The sequence below is a fragment of the Malaclemys terrapin genome, chromosome 2, assembly GCF_027887155.1.
Source record: "Malaclemys terrapin pileata isolate rMalTer1 chromosome 2, rMalTer1.hap1, whole genome shotgun sequence".
NCBI lineage: Eukaryota > Metazoa > Chordata > Testudines > Emydidae > Malaclemys > Malaclemys terrapin.
Window position 1 is genome coordinate 126,847,183 of NC_071506.1, and position 21,515 is coordinate 126,868,697.

At 43.9% G+C, this 21,515-nt stretch overlaps 1 long non-coding RNA gene across 1 annotated transcript; it reads left to right on the plus strand.

Moving 5' to 3' along the window:
* Positions 1-8: 8 nt before the first annotated feature.
* Positions 9-13,669, plus strand: LOC128832718 (uncharacterized). The gene is made up of 3 exons (XR_008444034.1): positions 9-113; positions 12,455-12,658; positions 13,369-13,669. It is a non-coding gene; the product is annotated as an uncharacterized LOC128832718 (long non-coding RNA).
* Positions 13,670-21,515: the final 7,846 nt, after the last annotated feature.

Genomic DNA, 21,515 nt, shown 5'->3' on the forward strand with positions numbered 1-21,515 from the left:
TTCAGGGGCTTGTAGCCTATCATGGGCTCCTAGACTCCCTGTGGCGCCTCAGGTCCCGCCTGGCGGCACAGCTCCACCTCGCCGTGGAACAGACCACGTACACGGCGTCTAAGGTACGGTCTCCCCTCCCCATGGCACAGTCCACATGCACGGTCCCTCCCCCTCTCCATGGCACGGTCTATGGTACAGTCCACATGCACGGTCTTCCCTCCCCATGGCACAGTCCACATGCATGGTCCCCCTTCCCCATGGCATAGGCTGTGGCATGGTCCCTCCCACCTGTGGCACATCTCAATGGCAGTCCCCTGTGGCCCAGCCCTTTCTCCCCGTGGCACTGGCACGGTGTCTGTGGCAAAGCCTCATAACCTCTTGGTGTGGCCCCTTACCTGAGAGACACGTTTGACAGATCAATGCAGGCTGATAATGTGATTGTTTAGCTGGGTTACTCCACTCCCTCCCTCCCTCTGATTTTGATCAGTTTCCATGTTTGCACTGGCAGGAAATTTAATACACTTAATATTTAAGCATTAAGAAATTTAATAATCATTTTTCAAAGTGCAATGGGAATAGAGGCTGCAATTCACAATAGTGTCAGAAACAATCATATTTGATCATAATAGTATTTAATAAGTTCTTATTGTTATATTTCTAATGTGACATCGGATTTAAAAAAAAGGCTTCAGAGCCACTACTGGCTATTAGAGGCCAGTAAGGCTAACCTCAGCATGCAGAAAATTGGTTGAAACTATAAGTAAAGAGCAGAATTATCTCACACATAGGTGAATACGATTTGTTGGGGAAGAGTCAACATGGCTTTTGTAAAGGGAAATCATGTCTCACCTCTCTATTAAAATTCCTTGTGAACCAGTGGATATACTGCACTTAGACTTTCAGAAAGCTATTGACAAGGTCTCTTGCCAAAGGCTCTTACGCAAAGTAGGCAGTCATGGGATAAGAGGGAAGGTCCTCTCATGGATCAGTAACTGGTTAAAAACAGGAAAAAAAGGGTAGGAATAAATGGTCAGTTTTCACAGTGGAGAGAGGCAAATAGCGGGGCTCCCCAAGAATCTGTACTGAGACCAGTGCTGTTTAACATACTCATAAATGCTCTGGAAAAAGGGGTAAATAGTGAGGTTGCAAAGTTTGCAGATGATACAAAATTATTCAAGATAATTAAGTCCAAAGCAGACTGTAAAGAGTTACAAATGAATCTCACAAAACTGTGTGACTGGGCAACAAAATGGCAGATAAAATTCAATGTTGATTAAATGCAAAGTAATGCACATTGGCAAACTTAATCCCAACTATACATACAAAATGATGGGATTTAAATTAGCTGTTACCACTCAAGAAAGAGATCTTGGAGTCATAGAATCATAGAGTTGGAAGGAACCTCAAGAGGTCATCTAGTCCAGTCCCGTGCACTCATGGCAGGACTAAGTATTATCTAGACCATTCCTGACAGGTATTTGTCTAACCTGCTCTTAAAAATCTCCAGTGATGGAGATAGGGTGACCAGATGTCCTGATTTTATAGGGACGGTCCCGATTTTTGGGTCTTTTTCTTATATAGGCTCCTATTACCCCCCCAGCCTCTGTCCCGATTTTTCACACTTGCTGTCTGGTCACCCTAGATGGAGATTCCACAACCTCCCTAGGCAATTTATTCCAGTGCTTAACCACCCTGACAGTTAGGAAGTTTTTCCTAATGTCCAATCTAAACCTCCCTTTCTGCAATTTAAGCCCATTGCTTCTTGTCCTATCCTCTGAGGTTAAGAAGAACAATTCTTCTCCCTCCTCCTTGTAACAACCTTTTATGTACTTGAAAACTGTTTTAATGTCCCTCTCAGTCTTCTCTTTTCCAGACTAAACAAACCCAGTTTTTTCAATCTTCCCTCATAGGTCATGTTTTCTAGACCTCTAATCATTTTTGTTGCTCTTCTCTGAACTTTCTCCAATTTGTCCATTTCTTTACTGAAATGTGAACATCTGCTCAATGTGCAGCAGCAGTCAAAAAAGCTAACGTTAGGAACTGTTAGGAATGGGATAGATAATAAGACAGTAAATATCATAATTCCATTATATAATTCCATGGCACGCTCATACCTTGAATACTGCATGCTGTTCTGGTTGCCCCATCTCAAAAAATATATATTAGAACTGGAAAAAGTACAGAGAAGGGCAACAAAAGTGATAAGGGGGATGGAACAGCTTCCATATAAAGAGAGATTAAAAAGAGCAAGACTATTCAGCTTGGAAAAGAGATGACTGAGAGGGGATATGATAGAGGGCTATAAAACCAAGAATGGTGTAGAGAAAATGAGTAGGGAAGTGTTATTTACCCCTTCATATAACACAAGGGGTCACCTGAAGAAATTAATAGGCACAGGTTTAAAACAAACAAAAGGAAGTACTTCTGCACACAATGCACAGCCAGTCTGTGGAACTCGTTGCCAGGGGATGTTGTGAAGGCCAAAAGTATAACTGGGTTCAAAAAGAATTTGCTAAGTTCCTGGAGGATAGCTCCATCAATGGATATTAGCCAACATGGTCAGGGATGCAATTCCATGCTCTGGGTATTCCTAAGCCTCTGATTGCCAGAAGCTAGGACTGGATGATAAGAGATAGATCACGCGATAATTGCCCTGTTGCGTTCATTCCCTCTGATGTATCTGGCACCGACCTCTGTCAGAAGACAGGATACTGAGCTAGATGGACTATTGGTCTGGCCCAGTATGGCCTTTCTTATGTTCTTATCAAGCATGCTATGACACTGACTATTTTGCTAGAACCATAGGGAACACTCACAGACACAGGGATGCCATACCATGCATTACGGGCCATGTGGAAGAAGCCATGGAAGCAGTTATTTAAAAAGCTGACAAACGGAAAGTTCAGGTAAAGCAGTGTGGATGGGGTGGGAATGGTGTGAAGCTGAACAAGGGAAGATAAGTAGGGAGAGGCAAAGTTATATGCAATGTTTCTCAATGGCTGGTCTGTGGATTGGCGCCAGTCCACAAGATCTCCCTACCGCAAGTCCACGAGAGCTCCCTAACGCAGTTAAGGAAGGCAGCAAGCCAGTCCCTGATATCAGAAGGGTTGAGAAATGCTGATATACAGTGTGGAAGGTGATCACAAGCAGTTTGAATCTGAAGCAATAGTAGATGAGCAGTCAATGGAGGGATTTGAGTAGGGGAGTGATATGATCAAAATGGCAATCAGGGAAGGTGACATTAATGACTACATTCAGTCTTGCCAACCCCCAGCATTCAAAATTCATGAGTCAGGCCCCATAAATCATGAGATTTTCACATTTTATCAAATTATTTTGGGATTTTTTTATTTGTCTTTTGCTTTTTGAGTCTTTAGGGTCAAGTTTTTCCGCTTTTCTCTGCAACCACAAGATCTTGAAACTTTTTTTTAAATGAAAGCGGAGACTTTCCCATAATTACATAACTCTAGGAGCTGGGGCTTTAAACCACTAAATGGTGTGAGACTTGTAATAAAATCACGAGAGCTTCGAATGCTGTGTTTTTGATATGGACTAAAGGGACTGGGAGCCAATAACTGTACAGAGGAAACCAGAGAGAAGGTTGTGGCCGTGGTTGAGGTAGGATACAATGAGGGCCTCAATGATTGATTTGGCGGAGAGAATAAAAGGATGGGTTTTAGAGAGATTGAGTAGGAAGGAGTGACAGGATTTGGACACGGCCTGGATGCAGACACATTCTCTCTTTCTCGCTAGGACTCAGGACATATTTGCATTTTTTAAAGACATTTTCCCTATCTGTAAAATCAGATTATTGACTACTATTGATATTTTCATCTATTAAAACTGATAGCTTTGAAGTCCATCATACATGGGCACCTTTACTTGTTTGGTTCCTTCATTTCCAGTTTGTAGCAACGTACTGATCTACACTGTAAATATCATCCCTATTGATTATGATATTCATATCTTGCTCTAAATCAACCCTAGCTTCAGACACTCTTGAAGTGTCCTCCTTGCACTGAAAACAACATCATTAGCATACCTGATATTACAACATCTGTTCTCTCCCATTAACACATTCTGTTCAGAACACTACACATTTCCATTTCAGCATAAAGATGGAATAGATGTCGTGGCAGAACAGAGCTTGACTCTTGGCCTACTTTCCTGATACATAACTGCTTTCTTGTGCCTTTTTAATTCTGAATTATGACCTTTTGGTTATGGCACAGACAAATTGGCCAACTGCAACAAAATCCTGTTTTGTGAAAGCAATTGCTTCTGTTGCGTAGACTCATGCTTCATTTAACCAGATGTTTGCAAAGAATACTCCTCATACTAAATGTTATTAGAAATACACCCAGGAACATGGATATCTGGATTGTTACAGCCCCTCCTCTGCTTGTTTTTGACACACATTCAGTTGTATGGTGTTCTACTCAACAGCTTCTACTAAAACACATTTCTTTTCTTGTTCTATGCACAATGTGTTGTGTGCCTAGATGTCATGGTGGTACGTGTAATAAATAATAAATGTGATTCCTCTGGATTGTGGACTGAAATGATTTCTGAGGATGAAAGATATGAGAAATTCACATCCTTTAATAATTAGCACAGTGTGAAGAGTGTACGTTTAGCTGCGATAGCAGTGGAGGACAGGAATGGATGGTCTGCAAAAAAATTGTCTAAGTTCCCAACTCTTTTTAAAAAACTATTCTGATTGGCCATAGGCCAAGAAACACTGTTTTCCAACAGAAATACACATCCTGCATTCCCTTAAACCTTCTCACATTGCTTCTAAAGTAAGAAGCAAACACAGGAAATCTTGATGTTTGAAATGTCAGTGGAATTCAGATGAACGTCACCGTGAACCATAAATGCCCTCTGGACATTCTTTATGTTTGATATATTGAACTCCATCCAGCTTTCTGTGGACATTGGCCATGGTGTCCCTTGCCATAAAGTCCCGTCTCCACATTGCTGTGCAACATCTTGTGTGCCATTTGCGCCCTGGCTGTCACCTTTTTACCCAGAGGGGGCTGCATTTCTAGGGTGATACAATATAGATATCAATAGAGAGAGAATTGGGGAAGTGCTTGGGGCTCGTTGGATGGAATGTGATGTATAAATGTAATATATTACTGTATTAGATGTTACAACAAAGGGTCAGATCTCAGAGAGATGTTCATCTAATTACTGACTCATTGACTCATACTGATCCGTCTGTATAAGTGTGATCAGTATTCAGTCAACAGGAGTAAGAACTGATTTAAATTTCATGTTGGTAATTGAATAAGTTTTGCTGCATATATGTACTACAAGGTCACCATATTCACCACCTGCAAAGGAATGCTCAAGAAAGAGCAGTCTTTTATGAAGGATGTTGCAGCCCCAATCAACCTTTGCCAAGGGCTACCAATGAGTTTTCTTCAAACTTCTCATATGAGTGGAGCTCTCAAGCTGGCTGGTTGATGTACCATACTAGTTGCCACTCAGCGTGCAGTCCCACACAGGAGGTTTCTTAATCAACCTGGCTCTTCATAAGGAACATTATGGGATGTACACATGTTCTGAATAGGAAAATGGGCACACTGCCCCTATGGAATGAGCTAAATCCTGCAGTGCAGAAGATCTAGATGTGTGAGCAGAGTTTGGGCTCTTCATTTTGCAGGGGGAATGATAGCAGAAAATGAGCATGTTGCTGAGCTGCAGGCAGCCATGAAGTCCTCTTCGAGTCCAAACATTATATAGGTTTATGGGGCAGGTTCTGGCCCCTCTGCTTCCTGACTCACTGACCAGTCCCCTGTTACCACCAAGGAAACTATCACTGTCCTCTTTTTTTATTTATTTATTTTCATTTTCAAGGGGCATTTCATCACTACCCTTTTCTCTCAACCTTGTTTTTCTGCCCTGCCCTTGAAACTTCAGGACCCTTTACGGGCACTGCTTTGTTCTTCTCTGCACAGTTGGTTTGTATTGATGCACCCCTCCCCAAAGATGCTTCTTTTCAGGCGCTGTGTGTATTCCTGAATTGTTTTACTGGTGTTTTTAGACCTATTTAGCATGGGGCTGTTTATACCTGATACCCCCATCCTGCTCCAGGATACTGGTTTAGAGATGCACACAGATTCCACAGCCTCTAGTAGGTCAGGAAGAAAACAATTTGTTTTGCAGAAACAATCCCTCCAACTTTAGCAAGTGAGTTCAAGAAATATGACCAGAGAGCCCAGACCTGTCACAGTGGTGACTGAAACCCACAGACAAATTGTGTCTCAGCTATATTTTGTATTTGTTTTACAAGACCTCCTGTGTCAGATGCCTTCTAGTGTCTTCCTGGGTGCAAAGGAGCTGCTGTATTTGGAGAGTAAAGAGAGGCCAAGACCTCAGCAAGCTTCAAGCAGGGTTTGGACATTTCTATGGAGAACACCCATATCCAGAGTTAAATAGTTAATGCTAAAAAGACTTTTTTAAGGTGTTAAAAACCTCATGCTTCAGGGCTAAAGCCAACCTCTAACTACAAGGCCTTAGGAGGAGATCTACCCATAACTGCCCTAAATGGATCTGTTAGTTCTGATCCAGTCTGGCAATTCCTAGCTTCTAAGGTAAGGAGTTTTCCTCTTTCATTATCCCATCCCAAGAGCACACTACCCAGCTCACTCTTCCCACACTCCTCCAATAAAAAAGAGAACTCACTTCCCCTTTTGCTGAGTTATAGTTTCTATTTAGGGAGTGAATAAGGCACTGCTGATGTAATGCTGGGTTCTGAGCCTCATCTTTAAAACTCCTGAAGTCCTTTTCAAGATAGATCTTTGCTCTCCCTCCCACCCCCCTGCACTTCATCCTATTTAATTGGCTCTGCAGTTTGCAGATAGCCATGGGACTGGCCATATGGATTCAATAAGCCTGTTTTCAGTATCTCCTATGTTGTCTCCTAGATGATATAGAAAGATGTGTCAGACACATTTAATTAGAAACAGATGGATCCTCTTGGAAATGAATCCGTATCAATTAACTGCCCAGCGCTGTCTGGACAACTTTTAATCATGTAGGTAATTATTAAAATCCCAAAGCTGTTTGGGCTCAGATTCAGACCCACATTTTAGTATGTTGGTGTCCCAGTGACTTGGTCTCCCAGTGTGACACCAAGTGTTGCCGGCTCCACTTCCAGTGTCTGATATTCTGCCATTGGTGTTAAAGGGAGTTTTGCCATTAACTTCATGGGAGCAGGATTGGGACCCAAGTTTCTTTCTCAGGGTTAGAAAGCAGCAAATAAACAGCTCCCATTGTGTCCCTGTGCTGCTCAGAATGTCAGCAACTGACATGCAAATACATAGTCCACATGAAAGTCCACCACAGAGCCTCACAGGCTTGTGAAAATATTCACGCTCCAGGCTGTTACTGCCCAGAGTGTTAATTTCATTGTGTTTTCTTAGGAAGCTGAGCTGGTGGGAACAGATTGGCATTTGCTCCAACATTATTCCAAGTTTATTTTGCTGATAAACATATGATAATTTCCAGGCTCATTAACCTTTGACCTTCAGACTCCTGCTTTTGCTAGATGCAAGCAGGGTCAAAGATTATTTAGTTTAAGGAAACCTTGAAAACTAGTTATGAGAGCTGGGCAATCAGCAAGAAAAATCATTAATGTCTCTGTGAGTTTTAGACTAGAATTTTGCATCCACTGTATTCACACCCATTTTTATTCACTTTATATTAAAATTAATCAGAACAAATGATTGTGCAAAGTGCATTTCAGGCTAGTAGCTGAAATTACAAATTCACGGTGAAGCAAAATTTGTTTGGGGCAGAAATAGTTTATGAAGGTTAATTACACACTCATGAAACAAATAATGCCACATGATTTAGTGTGACACAACTCAAATAGTGAACCCACTAGGTCTTTAGAAAGCTTATTATATTGTGGAATTTCAGAGTAACAGCCGTGTTAGTCTGTATCCGCAAAAAGAAGAACAGGAGTACTTGTGGCACCTTAGAGACTAACAAATTTGTACAGTACTCCTGTTCTTCATATTGAGGAATGTTTCTATTCATTAAGGGCCTGATCCAAAACCCACTGAAAGACTGACATGGATTCAGTGACAGCTGGATCACACTGTGACTGTTAGTGCTCATTTCAAACTCTCTTGTCTTAACAATAACACAGTATTCTCAAGACGCTCTGTACATCTAAACCCTGGAATAAGTTTTAGCCATTTTAGGTAGTTTTAGTTGGTGTTCGCCAGAACACTGTACCATTTGCAGCTCTCTGTCACCTTGATTTGCAGCACTTTTAAAAGCACTTTTTACAGACAAAATATAGTAAAAATGATAACGTGAAGCAGTTGGGAAAGTTCAAGGTCTCACAGGGGAAAGATACTGCACTTCCTACATAGCTGCTGCATACCCCTCCCAGAGGCAAGGTAATTATTGAAAGAGCTTTCTCTGATATTCCACACACTCTGCCATGTGCTCATACGACTATCCGCCACTGTTCGTACCCTAATGCTCATCTGCATGTATAGAAAATACATACATAAATACTAACTCATCTTATGCAGTGCCACTGGTAGGCATGGAGCTTTGCAGGCAATTTAAAAGCAACAGGTCCTTGCCCCAGGGACGCTATAGTCTAAATTAGCCTAAACATAGTGAGCAATGAGAGTAAATTAAAGGCAGCGCATAGGAAGATGAAGGATGCAGCAGTGACTGACCCTGAGATGTGCTTACTGTTACATACAAGTCTCATTAGTTCACCTTTTTAATGTATTAAAATTAGGCTTCCCTGGATAGTCAGTAGGTGGCACTCTTCCCCTCTAAGTGAGTAATGATCTGATGCCCCACATGGTGTTAGGGGGCACGTTGCTGCTGGATGGGCAGTCTTTGAGAGGGGATGCAAAACTGGACTGCTGACCCATGGGACTTTTGCAAGAGCAGGCATGTTAACCCCAACGTCCAGGCCAAATTCCACTTTGGGTAATTACATCCTGCCTTTGTAAATTCTCCCTGGAGTTTCATACCATGCAGTATTCTTCTTCACTCCCTCTTGGAAATGCAAGATTCTTTGAAGCTAGCTAGGAGACCCTAGAAGTGTCAATCAGGGGAGAATGAAGATGTTCCCCATCCATATGGAACTTCTGAGGGTCCTATAGGATATTTTCTCTTTGTGTGTACAGGTGTCACATTACCAAGCTGATTCAGAGCTGAAGAGACAGGGTTGAAAGAGCAAGAGTACATTTTCCAGAACCACCGGGAGCCCAGCATGGATATGTTCTGGGTAACAGGAAATTACATTTGCCCAGAGATAGTTTAGTTTGAAAGCTGTTTATATAGTGGGAAAATCCATATGCTACAGCTAAATGGGATCTGGATTTAATGACATTATTTAGAAACATTTTAACTAAACAAAAATGTAAGACAAGAGTGAGTGAGTCTTCCCGGGAGGTGGAATGCTTCTGTTTAGTATAACAAGTGTAAATGTGGCCTCCACAAAACCTCGGAGAGAGGGCAGTGCCCTCTCAGCAAATTAAAAGACCAGGAAAACAGGAGAATGAGGGAAAGAGTTGAAAATTTTAGAGCTTTCTATGTTAAGTGGGGGATGTGGGGTTAAAACAAAGCAGCCCCTAAGAGTACTGCATGCCCGAAGCCCCGCTCATCAACAAGCAGAGTTTATGTCACACAAGAGAGATAATGGGGTGGAACATTTCTGCAAGACCTGTTGGTCACTTATTTAATGCATGTTCATGTTAACTAACAAAGTATTTACAAAGAATCCCTGTAGAACCTTGTGCTAATAGAGACACACAACTTCCTCCCCCAACCTCCACAGCAGGGAGTAGTTCTGTAATTTGCCTACCAAGAAAAATCATCTAGAATCTTTTCTCTTCATTTCATTTATTGAACACTTGAAGTATGAGGTGGTGACACATTCGGTTGCCTCTTCAAATGTGGACTCAGAAATAGCTGTGATAGGACTTGACCTTTCTGGTTCCCAGTCTGATTCAGGCAGAGTATGTCACAGATAGAATGCACTGTGCCCCCGAGGAAGAAAGCTGACCACCCTATGCACTAAGACTGGTTATCATCTAGACAAAGGGCCACAGGACTCACAGTGTTAATGAATCCTGGCACCTGCTTTACTAATTTGAGGAAAGCTGATCAGATAGTGACAATTAGCGGAAATCTGGAAAGAAAAAAATAAGGTGAAAGATATGGCAGGTGCTCATGGGCCAAGTAGTTTAGGTTGTTAATTATTCAGTATTATTCCTAAACACTAATCCGGAGCTAATAGGGGTTTTCACCCTGAAACTGTGGGTAATTTTGGTCCTTCTGAAAGTAAGACACTGATTGCATAAGCATCTATAGAGATTTAACCCCCATGCCCAGCCTCCCTGAGCTGTGACTGCCAAGAGTGAATGTTTGTCTGATGATAGAGAAAGAAGCCTTCTATGGATTAAGTAGAGGTCATTAAATTCATTTCACTGGTGACCTAATGTGGACACGACCTTCCTGTCCAGGTGTCAGGCTAACTCACTATTTCCCCTAGGCATCTATCGGCACTAATATTGGCCAGAAATCACTCAGTCCGTTCTTCTCATGTTCATATTGACACAACAGCTCACAACCAGCGATGGTTACCACTTTGTTCTAACATGTAGCTTTATCGTCACCATCTATAAATAATTTTCCATGGTATCACTGACACAGGAGCTGGGCTCTCTTGTCCACTTCTCATTGGAGCTGGGTTTCTTTGCTCATCTAACTTCCTCCAGCACATAAGGGGAATTCAGCTCTCATGTAAAGTTTTCTTCCATTAAGAAGTATTACTGAAGCATCACAGAAATTAGAGATGGCAAATCAAAAGCTACTGGGAAACCACAAGGCTGGGTCACTAGAGGCCACCAGACAATGTCCAGGCTCTTGGACTCACATCCTCTTCCTCTTGGAAGGATTGAGTGTTTTTGTCCAAGCCCTGCCTGTATAATCTGCAGTCTTAGTTCCATGGTTCATTAGTCAGACCCCAGATGGCCTTTTGTCTTTGCTTTTTTTGGGGTTCTTTTTCTCCCTTGGAAGTTGTGAAATCACAAGGCATCTGAAGATATTATTCTAAGGTTAGGAAATTAGCTAATCAGTGAAATGCTTATTAAGAGAATTATTGGAAATCATTATTTAGTGCAAGAATCACGGGTGGTTACGCTTTATTATTATTGTTTTCCTCTCCTCCCCCAATGGCAGTTACACCTCCCTGTTTGTCATCCCTGCATAATTGCTGCAGTGCGTTTGTTCAGTTGCTGGCAACGCTCAGACCAAAATGGCTGCTCAGCGGGATGAGTTGGTGGCTGTTTAAACTTCCAGTAATGTGCAGGGTGGATGGTGAAGTTTTCCCAGGCTGCACCATGGGCAAAGAGTTAGAGCAGCCACATTTCAGGAGGGCGTTAGGGAGTCCGGGCCCAGGTCTGTGTGCTGTCGTGGAGACGCCAGAGCCTCAGGTTTGAGACCCGGCTAAAACAGCCTTAACCTAGCGTCAACAATCAGCATAGAGGCTAAATCCCTGGTTTCTGTAACCCAGCATCTGCTGACTCAAGTCCCACTAACCCTAGGCTTACATTGTAGTATAGGCATTCCTTTATAGTCTATCAGAGGAGCCGGTTGGGCTCTGGGAAAGTTTGATGTCCCTATACATTTTGTATCTGTTACCACTGTACCTCTTTACTAATTAACTTTTATCCCTCTTCTTGCTACCCTGTGTATGAGATTTTATTGTTATTAAAAATTATAGGAATAAAGTTAGAAAAAGCGGGAAAATGCCTTGATCGTAGGGAATCATTGTACTTTTCTCTTTGTTTTAATAAATCTTGACGCCCACTTGCTCCAGCTCTGAGGCTTTAATAAAAGAGCAATTTATTACAACCCATTATAAACAGCAAGTCATGTTGGGACTTAGAGACATTCCTTTCAGATTCATGTTTCAGTGCCTTTGTCTGGAGCTCTACTGAACAAATTGATAACCTAGAAGCCCCTGCTTAATTACAGGTGTCCATTCCCATGCCCACTGCCTCTTTCCTCCTTAGCCTCAGAAGGCTCAGTGCAGAACCAGGTACTGTATCAATTACATGATGCTTTCTCATGCAGCTTTTGTATTAAATACATCCAAATGAAGAAAGCTAGCTGGCTGGCTGGCTACACAGCCACTAATAGAGCCAGTCCAGGATTACTCTGGACTTCTAGGCCAGTCGAAGCAAAACATTTTGGGCTGGTCAATTGCATTATTTGTTTAACTCTGACATGATGTACAATGCTGTTCAAGACATGAATTGAAGAGACTCCTTGAGCCAAAGAGCTTACAATCTAAAAGATGATGTATAGCAAACAGGTCACAGGATTAACTCAAACCCAAACTTCTCCATCATGCATGGTCTTTGGATCTGGTGTTGAGGTTCAAGTCCCATCTCTGATTTATTTTTAGGAGCACCCCTTGGTGGGATGATGGCAGCATAATGCTTTGTGCAGCTTGGACAGTCCTGTATCTATGCCAAAACTCACAGAACTGAACAGAACACCAGCCCAGCTGGTCTCAAAGAGAAATAGTTTGGATGTCTGTCTAAAAGATATGCTCTAGGTCCACCAGAAGTCACTCGATGGTGCTTGATAGTGTTCACTTGTATTACAGGTAAGAATAACTCCTTGCTCTGCTGGAATCACTGGAAGACATTTTATGGGCTGTGTTATGCAGGAGGTTGGACTAGACGATCTAATGATCCCTTCTGGCCTTAAACTATGAATCAAGTTTGTTTGGAATAATCATTAATACGTCCAAAAGGAGAGGCATCATAGCTTACGCTGTAAAGAACTTCACAACAGTACCAGTCCAGGCACCAGGAGATCAGAAGGATAGAAATGCACAAGTCTATTTAGATCACCATCAACAAATGACAGAAATGTGGGACAGCTTTGCTTCCTGGTCAGCAGACAAGGCTGTAGACCTGGGTGTGGGTGGGGAGGGGCTCCTAAGAGCTTTTCAGAAACTCTCCTGGAGAAGTTTGCGGCCCTTAGCTCCATGAAGGGGAACCTCTTTGGCTCCTTGACAGCCCTTATCTGAAAACTGTCTCGACTTCATATCAGAACTGGACTGACCAAGTATTCATGGAAATGAAGGTCCTCTGCTCATTTGGAGTTATAGTTATGGGAGTGGGGGGAGGAAATGATAATATATTTATCTGCTTAAGACCAAGGAAAGAAGCTCATTCTAAGTCACTTCACTGGCCAGGAATTCACCCAGGATTCTAGACTGAAATTTGCTGGAGGAAACACTTTTGTTTCATATTTTGTTGAAGTTGAATGTTGCACAGTTTGGAGAACATGGTTTTTTTTTCCCTCCAGAAACTTTGTTCTGTTGCAAGCAGATGGATGAATGGACAATCCTGAAATGATTAACCCTGGGTGGGTACAGATAGCCTGCAAACCTTGTAGTGCAGCTGTAGCCTACTGCCTGACTCACTCCTGCTCATACGTGGCTTGGGCCCACTGGTCCGAGTGTCTAGCTGGGATGCATCCTGCAAAGAAGAAGAGGAGTACAGAGATCCAGTTAATGTTCACACTTTTCATGAACCAGCAAGCACATCATCATCATCATCATCTGAAATCAGGGCCCCATTGCGCTGTGTGATTTGCATGGTACGAGATGGCCCAGTCTCCAAAGATCTTTAAATCCGAATAGACAAGGTAGACAAAACATGAGAGAAAGGAATTATTCTTTTAATAGTTAATACAATATAAGTATTGCCTTCAACAATGTTACTGTCCAAATTAATTTGGAACTGTTTGGCAAATCTCTAGTTACCATGGCAACAAAACTACACATTTGAATGTATTAAAAATCAGACGGTAAGTAACATCACATAAAATTTCAGAAGCTGCATGTCAATAACTTTGGGTGCATGTGTGTGAGGGAGAGAGCAATGTCCACAGACAGCTCAGCCTGTGTAGCTCCCATATCTGAACAGACCTAGATTTAAGAAGTGTGGAGTACTTTCTGCAGTTCTGAGCGGATTTAAGACCAGGTTTCTTAACAAATTGTTGGTGCACTTGTTTGGCACATCTGCAAATGTAAATGACCAAGCCTAAGTGCCAGAAAATGCAAAAGTGACTCAGCCTATCTTTTCATTAAGGAAATTCTCTTTTTCTGTTAGTTCTTGACATCATTTTGTTAAAACATTTTATTTTTCCCCCAACATCTTTTTCAGTCTTGCTGAGAAAAGGAATATGAAATTTTACAGTGCAGTAATAAACCATTATTATTTATTAAATAAGAAGGCCCTGTAAAAATAGAAGGTGAATTCAATCCAGATGCTATCTATTTCAAGGGCATTTGAATTCCAGATGTTGGTAGTAAAATGTGGTGTCTAATTCATGTTGTTGGACAGAAAATGCTCCTGGCTGGGTAACCTGCCCTTACTTATTGAGATTGTGTATTGTTTCCTGGGCCCGCCCACCTCAGGCATGTTAGAAAAAGAGACAGTATCTAACTGTGGGATTAGACTTTATTCCTTTGCTGAACATACTTTTCTGCTTTTTTATGGCTCAGGGTGAGATTGTAAGCACATCCAATCGACTTAGTACTTGCTTTATGAAGGTCATAAACCAACAGCTCATAGAACCCTGCAGCCATGTTTGTACAAATGATCTGAGAGGATCAGAGCCATGTTGGACACAGACAGTTATGCACAAATCACTAGCAAGTGTTAGGATAAAAAAAAGATCAGTGTTACCTCATTCACCTGCATTACTCGTTATGTGTGTCCCTTGAGAGATTGCAAACGTGCCCTTTTCACACTGAGGCAGTGGGTTCCACTTCAAGTTTCATATTATCACTTACCCATGTTCTGAAGGGATCCTGGGCTGGGAAGAGGAGCTGGATTGGTAGCCCTGGAGAGCAGTGTATTCTGCTTAGCCCTAGGCCAGGTATAGCATCAACAGTGGTAGTGCAGCATTGCCTCCCCAAGCCTCCCATCAGTGTGCAGCATCACTCCTGTGAAGGGACAATAATTTAACCCGCATGCTCCCTTAATACGAATACACTGTCTGCTCTGAGAATGTCTGTAGGGCACTATCCAGCCCGAATGTTTGCCCTGTGCCATAACCACAGTCTGTTCTGAGCGGGAATTTCCCTGGAGAGCCACTTCTGCCTTTCATGGCTGCCCAGCCTCCTCGGGCAGGAGTCTCAGACTCTGCCCAGCCTCTTACGGAGATTGGACCCCATGTAAATATGTGGATGTGCCCAGCCAACTACGACCCCTGGCTGTGTGGCCCAAAGACCTGTGCCTGCCTGGGCTCTGTTACGGGCTGAGCAGACAAAAGAGTGATTGTGGTGAGCAGAGTGGCCGTACCAAGGGGAACCATGTAGCAAATGACATACAGCATAATATATAATAACATCTCAAACACACCACCTCATCTACTAAGAATGCTGAAAGCAGATAGTGCTGCACAGTTTGGATGCAATGAATGGGTACTGTAGGCAGCCATGCGGTGAGAATGGGTACTTGGTTACCACCATTGTGGGGGCATTAGAAATAGCTGGATAGATACATCCAGAGTCATTTTAGTAACAAGGGGAAATTGAATTGGTCCCTGAAGGTACTGTAAGGAGTCAAATGGCCAGTATAGTGGTTTGCTGGGGAAGCCCTTAAAGGCACACCAGATCCATAGAGATTTTACTTCCATGAGGACTTTACCAGAGGAAAAGCCTTGGCCTTGAACCCTCAGAGCATTGAAGAATGGACCCTGGATGTTGCAGTGTAAGGAGTCAGCAAGTCTGTCCAATTGATCACACTCTGTTAGTGCCTCCCTCCCAGGACGCAGTACCCAACCGGGCACTGATGCGCAGGCATCCGTCTCACCACTGATGACACTGGTGATACAGGTTTCAGAGTAGCAGCCGTGTTAGTCTGTATCCGCAAAAAGAACAGGAGTACTTGTGGCACCTTAGAGACTAACACATTTATTTGGGCATAAGCTTTCGTGGATTACAGCCCACTTCTTTGGATGCATAGAATGGAACACACAGAAAGAAGATATTTATACATACAGAGAACATGAAAAGGTGGAAGTAGCCATACCAACTGTAAGAGGCCAATCGATTGAGATGAGCTATCAGCAGCAGGAGAAAAAAAACAGAAGGCCTGGAAACTCCACCTAAACCTTCCTCCACTTGGTTCCATTATATAGAACCATAGAATATTAGGGTTGGAAGAGACCTCAGGAGGTCATCTAGTCCAATCCCCTGCTCAAAGCAGGACCAACCCCAACTAAATCTTCTAGATGATGCTTGCATTTAACTGTCCCACTGTTGCCATGCTGGGCAAAGTCTATGGAGGCTCCATTGGTAATGATGGTAGGAGAATCTTTCTCCACTGCTGTCTGCCTCTTGTGATGCCCAATCAAGAGGAGGCGAAGGCAAAGAGACAGATGAAGAGAAACAGCTGTTTATGCCTCTGAAGTGCCTGATATGTAACAACTTAGGCTAATGGGTCTGCTCCTATTAACATAAATGTTTTCCCACGGACTGCAAAGGGAGCAGCACTGGACTGTCAAAGAGAAATCACACAAAGGACAGAAAACCAGTTTTATAAAAAGATAGAGGGTCTTAAATTTGAGCAGGCTCCCGCTGGGGGATTGCCCTGAGAAGCGGAGCTTCCTTTTGTTGCTTTCGTCTGCTGTTTCTGTCAATATCTGCTCAAGGTTGAGGAGCTATTTCAATGAGGATAGGTTTGGCAAGGCTGCTGCTTATTTTCATTGTAACTGTAGAGTAGATAGATTGATTTCAGTGGCACTCCATGCATCTCCACCAGCAGAGGGTTTGTTCCTGTATATCTGAGAAATTCCACTATTAAATGTGTTCTGTGAAAACTTTCTAGTCCCCTTTTGCCTCCTCCTGCTTGAGTGCCTCGGAGACCCTGTTTTAAGGCGTTGTCCACAGTCTGTTTGTCACATTTACAGTTTGGTGAAGATATTGCTTTTGTGTGGGTAGTTTCTGGTCAGTTCACTCCAGCTGTGGGGCATTGCCAGCACCCTGAGAGGGAGATGGCGGATTCTAACAGTGTCACTAAACACTCTGACTTTGGAGAACTTCTCCTTTTTGATGATGGATTGAGCAGTAACACAGAAGTACACCAGGAGCTGGTAAATAAAATAAAATTCAGACATTTGTGCTGGACATACCAGAGGATCTTGGCACCTACGTGCTCGGCTGTTGGGTGCCTTAGAGCTGCACAGTTAGAAAGGTGTGGATTAGCCTGCTACAAGGAATTTTCCTGGGGGGTCCCAGGACTTGAAGACCCCCCCGACTAAGTCTCTCAAAGCAGAGGAAGATTGAGCACAGACCCATTGATGTGTGGATCCAAGTTCGGGCTGGCTGCAACATAGGCCAAGATAAAGTCATTCCCTTCCTGCTAGCCAGCCAGTCCTCTGAGGCGCATGGGGTACCACACAAAGGAGGCGGGATTTTAGGGCAAAGTTCTAACTGCAACAGACCTTTCTGTACAGTAATTATAAAATGCTAATGCACAATGACCAGCTCTCCAGGGAGTCCTTCTTCAAAGCCCTCATGTGGCTGTGGCAGGGGACTCTTGGAGAAGTTACAGCTTCAGATCAGAATCACCAGCCTAAAGATCACACAGAGTGGCTTTTAAGTGGAAATCACTGTTTTTTCACAATTAGATGGAGCGGGAATAATCAAGCGGGGCCAGAGCAATCATTATTGTTTATCTAATTGCCAAACAGAGTTTGGTATGACAGCTAGTTGTTGCATTGTTCCACTAATTTTCCACCTCTCTTCGCTATAAAGCTGGTTATGTCTGCACAGCACATCACAACGAAAAACAAAACAAACATTTTTTAATGAAAGCTTTGATAGCACCCAAAAGTGAGCTAAGTGTTTTACAGGCAAATAAATCACCTGAGCTGCTTATAATCTAGCCCGTTTACAGGTATCCAACATGGCACGCATGCATGTGTGTGCATACACATGCATGTGGAAAGGAGGAAGCACAGGACAATTTTTTAAAAGGCCTTTTCCTCTTCATGTTTAACCCTGGCTTATTAGTCCGTTGTGTTCTTGGAGCCGAGACTGCTCTTATTTACTTGGGAGACTAGGCAGCCCGCAACACAGTGAGGAGTGAAGTCACCTTTTCTCATCCCTGTGCTGAATGGCGCTTGAGTGGGATGGAGAACCAGCCTCTGGGTTTCTGATGCCGACATGAATCGTAGGTCCTGAAGTAGCAGCATTTCTTTTGCATGTTGCATATGCATTACTGCGGGGCTGGCTATTCCTAGCAAGCTGTGTCCTGCTGCATCACCTAATTCATGGGATTATTTGGTGCCCAGTCTCAAGGACAGCAACCTTGGAGTGCTAGAAGTAGGGCGTTAGGGTCCCAAGGCTTCAAAAGGCACATGAGTTATTAAAACAAAACCAAACAGAAAAGAGAGTTCCTGCCTGAGAGAGAGTCCGTGTTATTGCTATTGCAATACACATTTATCAGGGGCGAACTGTTGTGGTATCTGGGTGGGAGCAGGTGAGGACAGCATGGCAACACTGTACTGTAGGGGGAGCCGACTGGGATACGCTAATCAGCGGTTTGTTGGCATTCCCGTCAGACACCCAAGGATTTCTAGCAGGGCAGTTACATTCACATCACATTGAAACTCGATGCAAAATTGTCCTTCTGCCACAAGGGGACCTTTTGTGGCTGAGATGAATGTAGTGTTCATGAAAAAGCTGGAGACCAAATTGCTCTGCTCAGCCAGACCAGGTACAGCATGGGCTGCAGCGGGGCAAGCTTCCCACAGGTCCTGCCCACCAAGGTGACTCAATCCTGACCCAGAGGGACCAGGGCAGGGGGGAAGTTTAGTCTCCACAGCCCGGTCAGTCCTGGGTCACTCTGCTGCCCTGGGTAACAGAAAGTTCTCTGGGTTCCAAATAACCCCTCAGTGTCCACGCGCAGCAGGACCACTATTTGCCACATTGCCGCGGAATCTGCAGAAGGAGCACAAGTCACCTAGCAAACTCCATCCCCTGAGTGGACCCGCCACTGCTGACATCATCAATGAGACTGGTGCACAAACACAGGAATAACAAAGGGCCTGGGACCAAGTCAGCCTGTTGGTTTCAGCACCACTGAAAGCAGCAGAACAGCAGGGCTTCCCACAGGGAAACAGCGCCAACTGGCCGGGGGAGTCTGCTCCTTCCCAGCTGCTGCCTCGGTACTGCAAAGAATGGAGACGAGCAAGAAGAGGCTAGATACCAATCTTGGTAAAAGCAGACAGAGAAGTCCCTGTGGTGCTGCCTCTCCTGCCATCTCACGCTAGGCCTTTCACTTTGGGTTTCATGTTTGTGAGTCTGAGAATAACCATCCCAGCGATTCCGCTGGGCCCCAGGAATTGCCATTCCTACTCACACCCATGATATCCACAGCCCAGGCTCCTGTCTCCAGCAGAGGCCAGCACCAGCTGGTTCAGAGCATGATGCAGAACCCCCTGAAGGGGACAATTATGGATTCCAGTCTCTTTAAATGAAAGAAAAATACAGACACATTGCCCTGGTAAATCAGTGTTGAGGTATTTTATTTCCTTTGTCTAGTGTCACAGGCTCATCTTTTAATGTTTAATTGGGGATTGGGAAAAGCCCGAGTGCTGTTCTACCTGGCTAAAAATACATGGCGGGCCAGCCTGCAGGCATCAGTGTATTATTTATTGATTTGGCATCGATGAGGCCACAGGAGACCCTTTCCCATGGTCTCTGTGTCTACAAGGGGAGAAGATTTTGGATAATAGAGGACTCTTTAATGTAGCAGAAAATGGCAGAATAAGATCCAGTGGCTGGAAGCTGAAGCTAGACAAATTCCAACTAGAAATAATCTGCAACTTTTGTACCATGAGGGTTATTATTTATTTGTATTATTGTAGTGCCTAGGAGCTGTAGTGATGGACCAGGATCCCAGGGTGCTAGGTGCTGTACAGACATAGAGCAAAAGGATGGCCCCTGCTCCAGACAGCTTACACTCAAAGTATGAGACAATGGATGACTACAGGCTGCCCAGCGGGAGTACAAGGAAACAATGAGACAGTATTGGTCAGCATGACTGGCAGTGGTCTCATTGGAGCAGCTTGCCTGGGGATGTGGTGAGTCTCCATCACTTGAAGTCCTTGCATCAAGACTGGATGTCTGGCTGAAATCCCTGCTTTCGTGCTGCCAGCAGTTGTGAGCTTGATGCAGGCATTCTGGTGGAATCCTGTGGTCTGTGTTATGCAGGACCTCAGACTAGATGATCATATATAATGGTGTTTTCCGGCCTTAAATCTGTGGCTCAGCCACATAAACTGAAGCGTAATGCAGCAGTGAAGGGGTTAATGTGAGACGTATTGATTTACTTAGCTATATACAGAATATAGTAAAATATCTTCCACCCAATGCCCTAGGCACTGCAGGCAACGTCTGAAACAATATAAAATACACAGACCTGTCACTTCCCTTGGATCAATGTTGACACACAGCAACAACAGCAATATAACCGGAATTCATTGGCCTCCTGTCCCACACAACCTCCCTGGCATCCCACCTCTAGCCCTATTTCCTCGTGATGAGCCTTGGAGAGAAGATGGACCTTGCAGCATGTCAGCATGGCCGACAAAGCTGGTCTGTTGCAGATCTGGGGAGAGTTCCAAAAGCCCAAGACCATGATAGAGAACACCCTGTCAGCTACCCCCACCTTTATATCCAAGGGGCTACAACTCAGAAGGAGACGCTTCTCTTCCACAGGCAGGTCCCAGATCATTTAGGTCTTTGTAGGTCAAAACCAGCATCTGACTGTTAGCAAATGTTCATCTTCCAAGGCCGCCCGATGACCCCTGGTTGGCTGCCTGTTTATCGATTTGTTCTGGTGGGAGGTGGGGGCACGTGGGAGAGCTGCTGGCGTGTTTATCCTTTCAGTGCACTAGCACTGTGGTGTGGAAGTTATTTCCCAACGCAGCCCTGTTCAGAACCTGTGTGCACCCTCCGGCCCCTCTCCCACATACCCTCTCTTTGGGCTAAGCAGTTGGTAAATGTGATAATGACAGTTCTAATTTGCTTAGCTAAAGATAAAACAAAAAAGCAGGCTAAGCAGTGGGGTTACCCTGGGAACCTGAATATCAGCTGTGCCTGCTATTGCTTCCTCCTCCAACCCCCTGCAGGAACAGCCTGAACTAATTAGCCTTCTAGCACTCCATAATGAAGGCTAATAAACACCTAATGGGTTTGCTTGAACAAACAAGCCCCTTACAGACCATAGGAAACCTAGAGTCACATGGAGAGGCTGGGGGGGTTGGCGGGAGGCTGAGGTTGAGGGCTTGTGTTACCATTGCCTCTTACCAACTATTGCATATTGTGCACCTGAGGCCGAGGGACTGCCTTGCCCTGCTGTCCACAGTTAGCTCAGTCGCCAGAGCAAACGATTGTGGATCCTGCCCGGGATGAAATATCACGGTGAGAA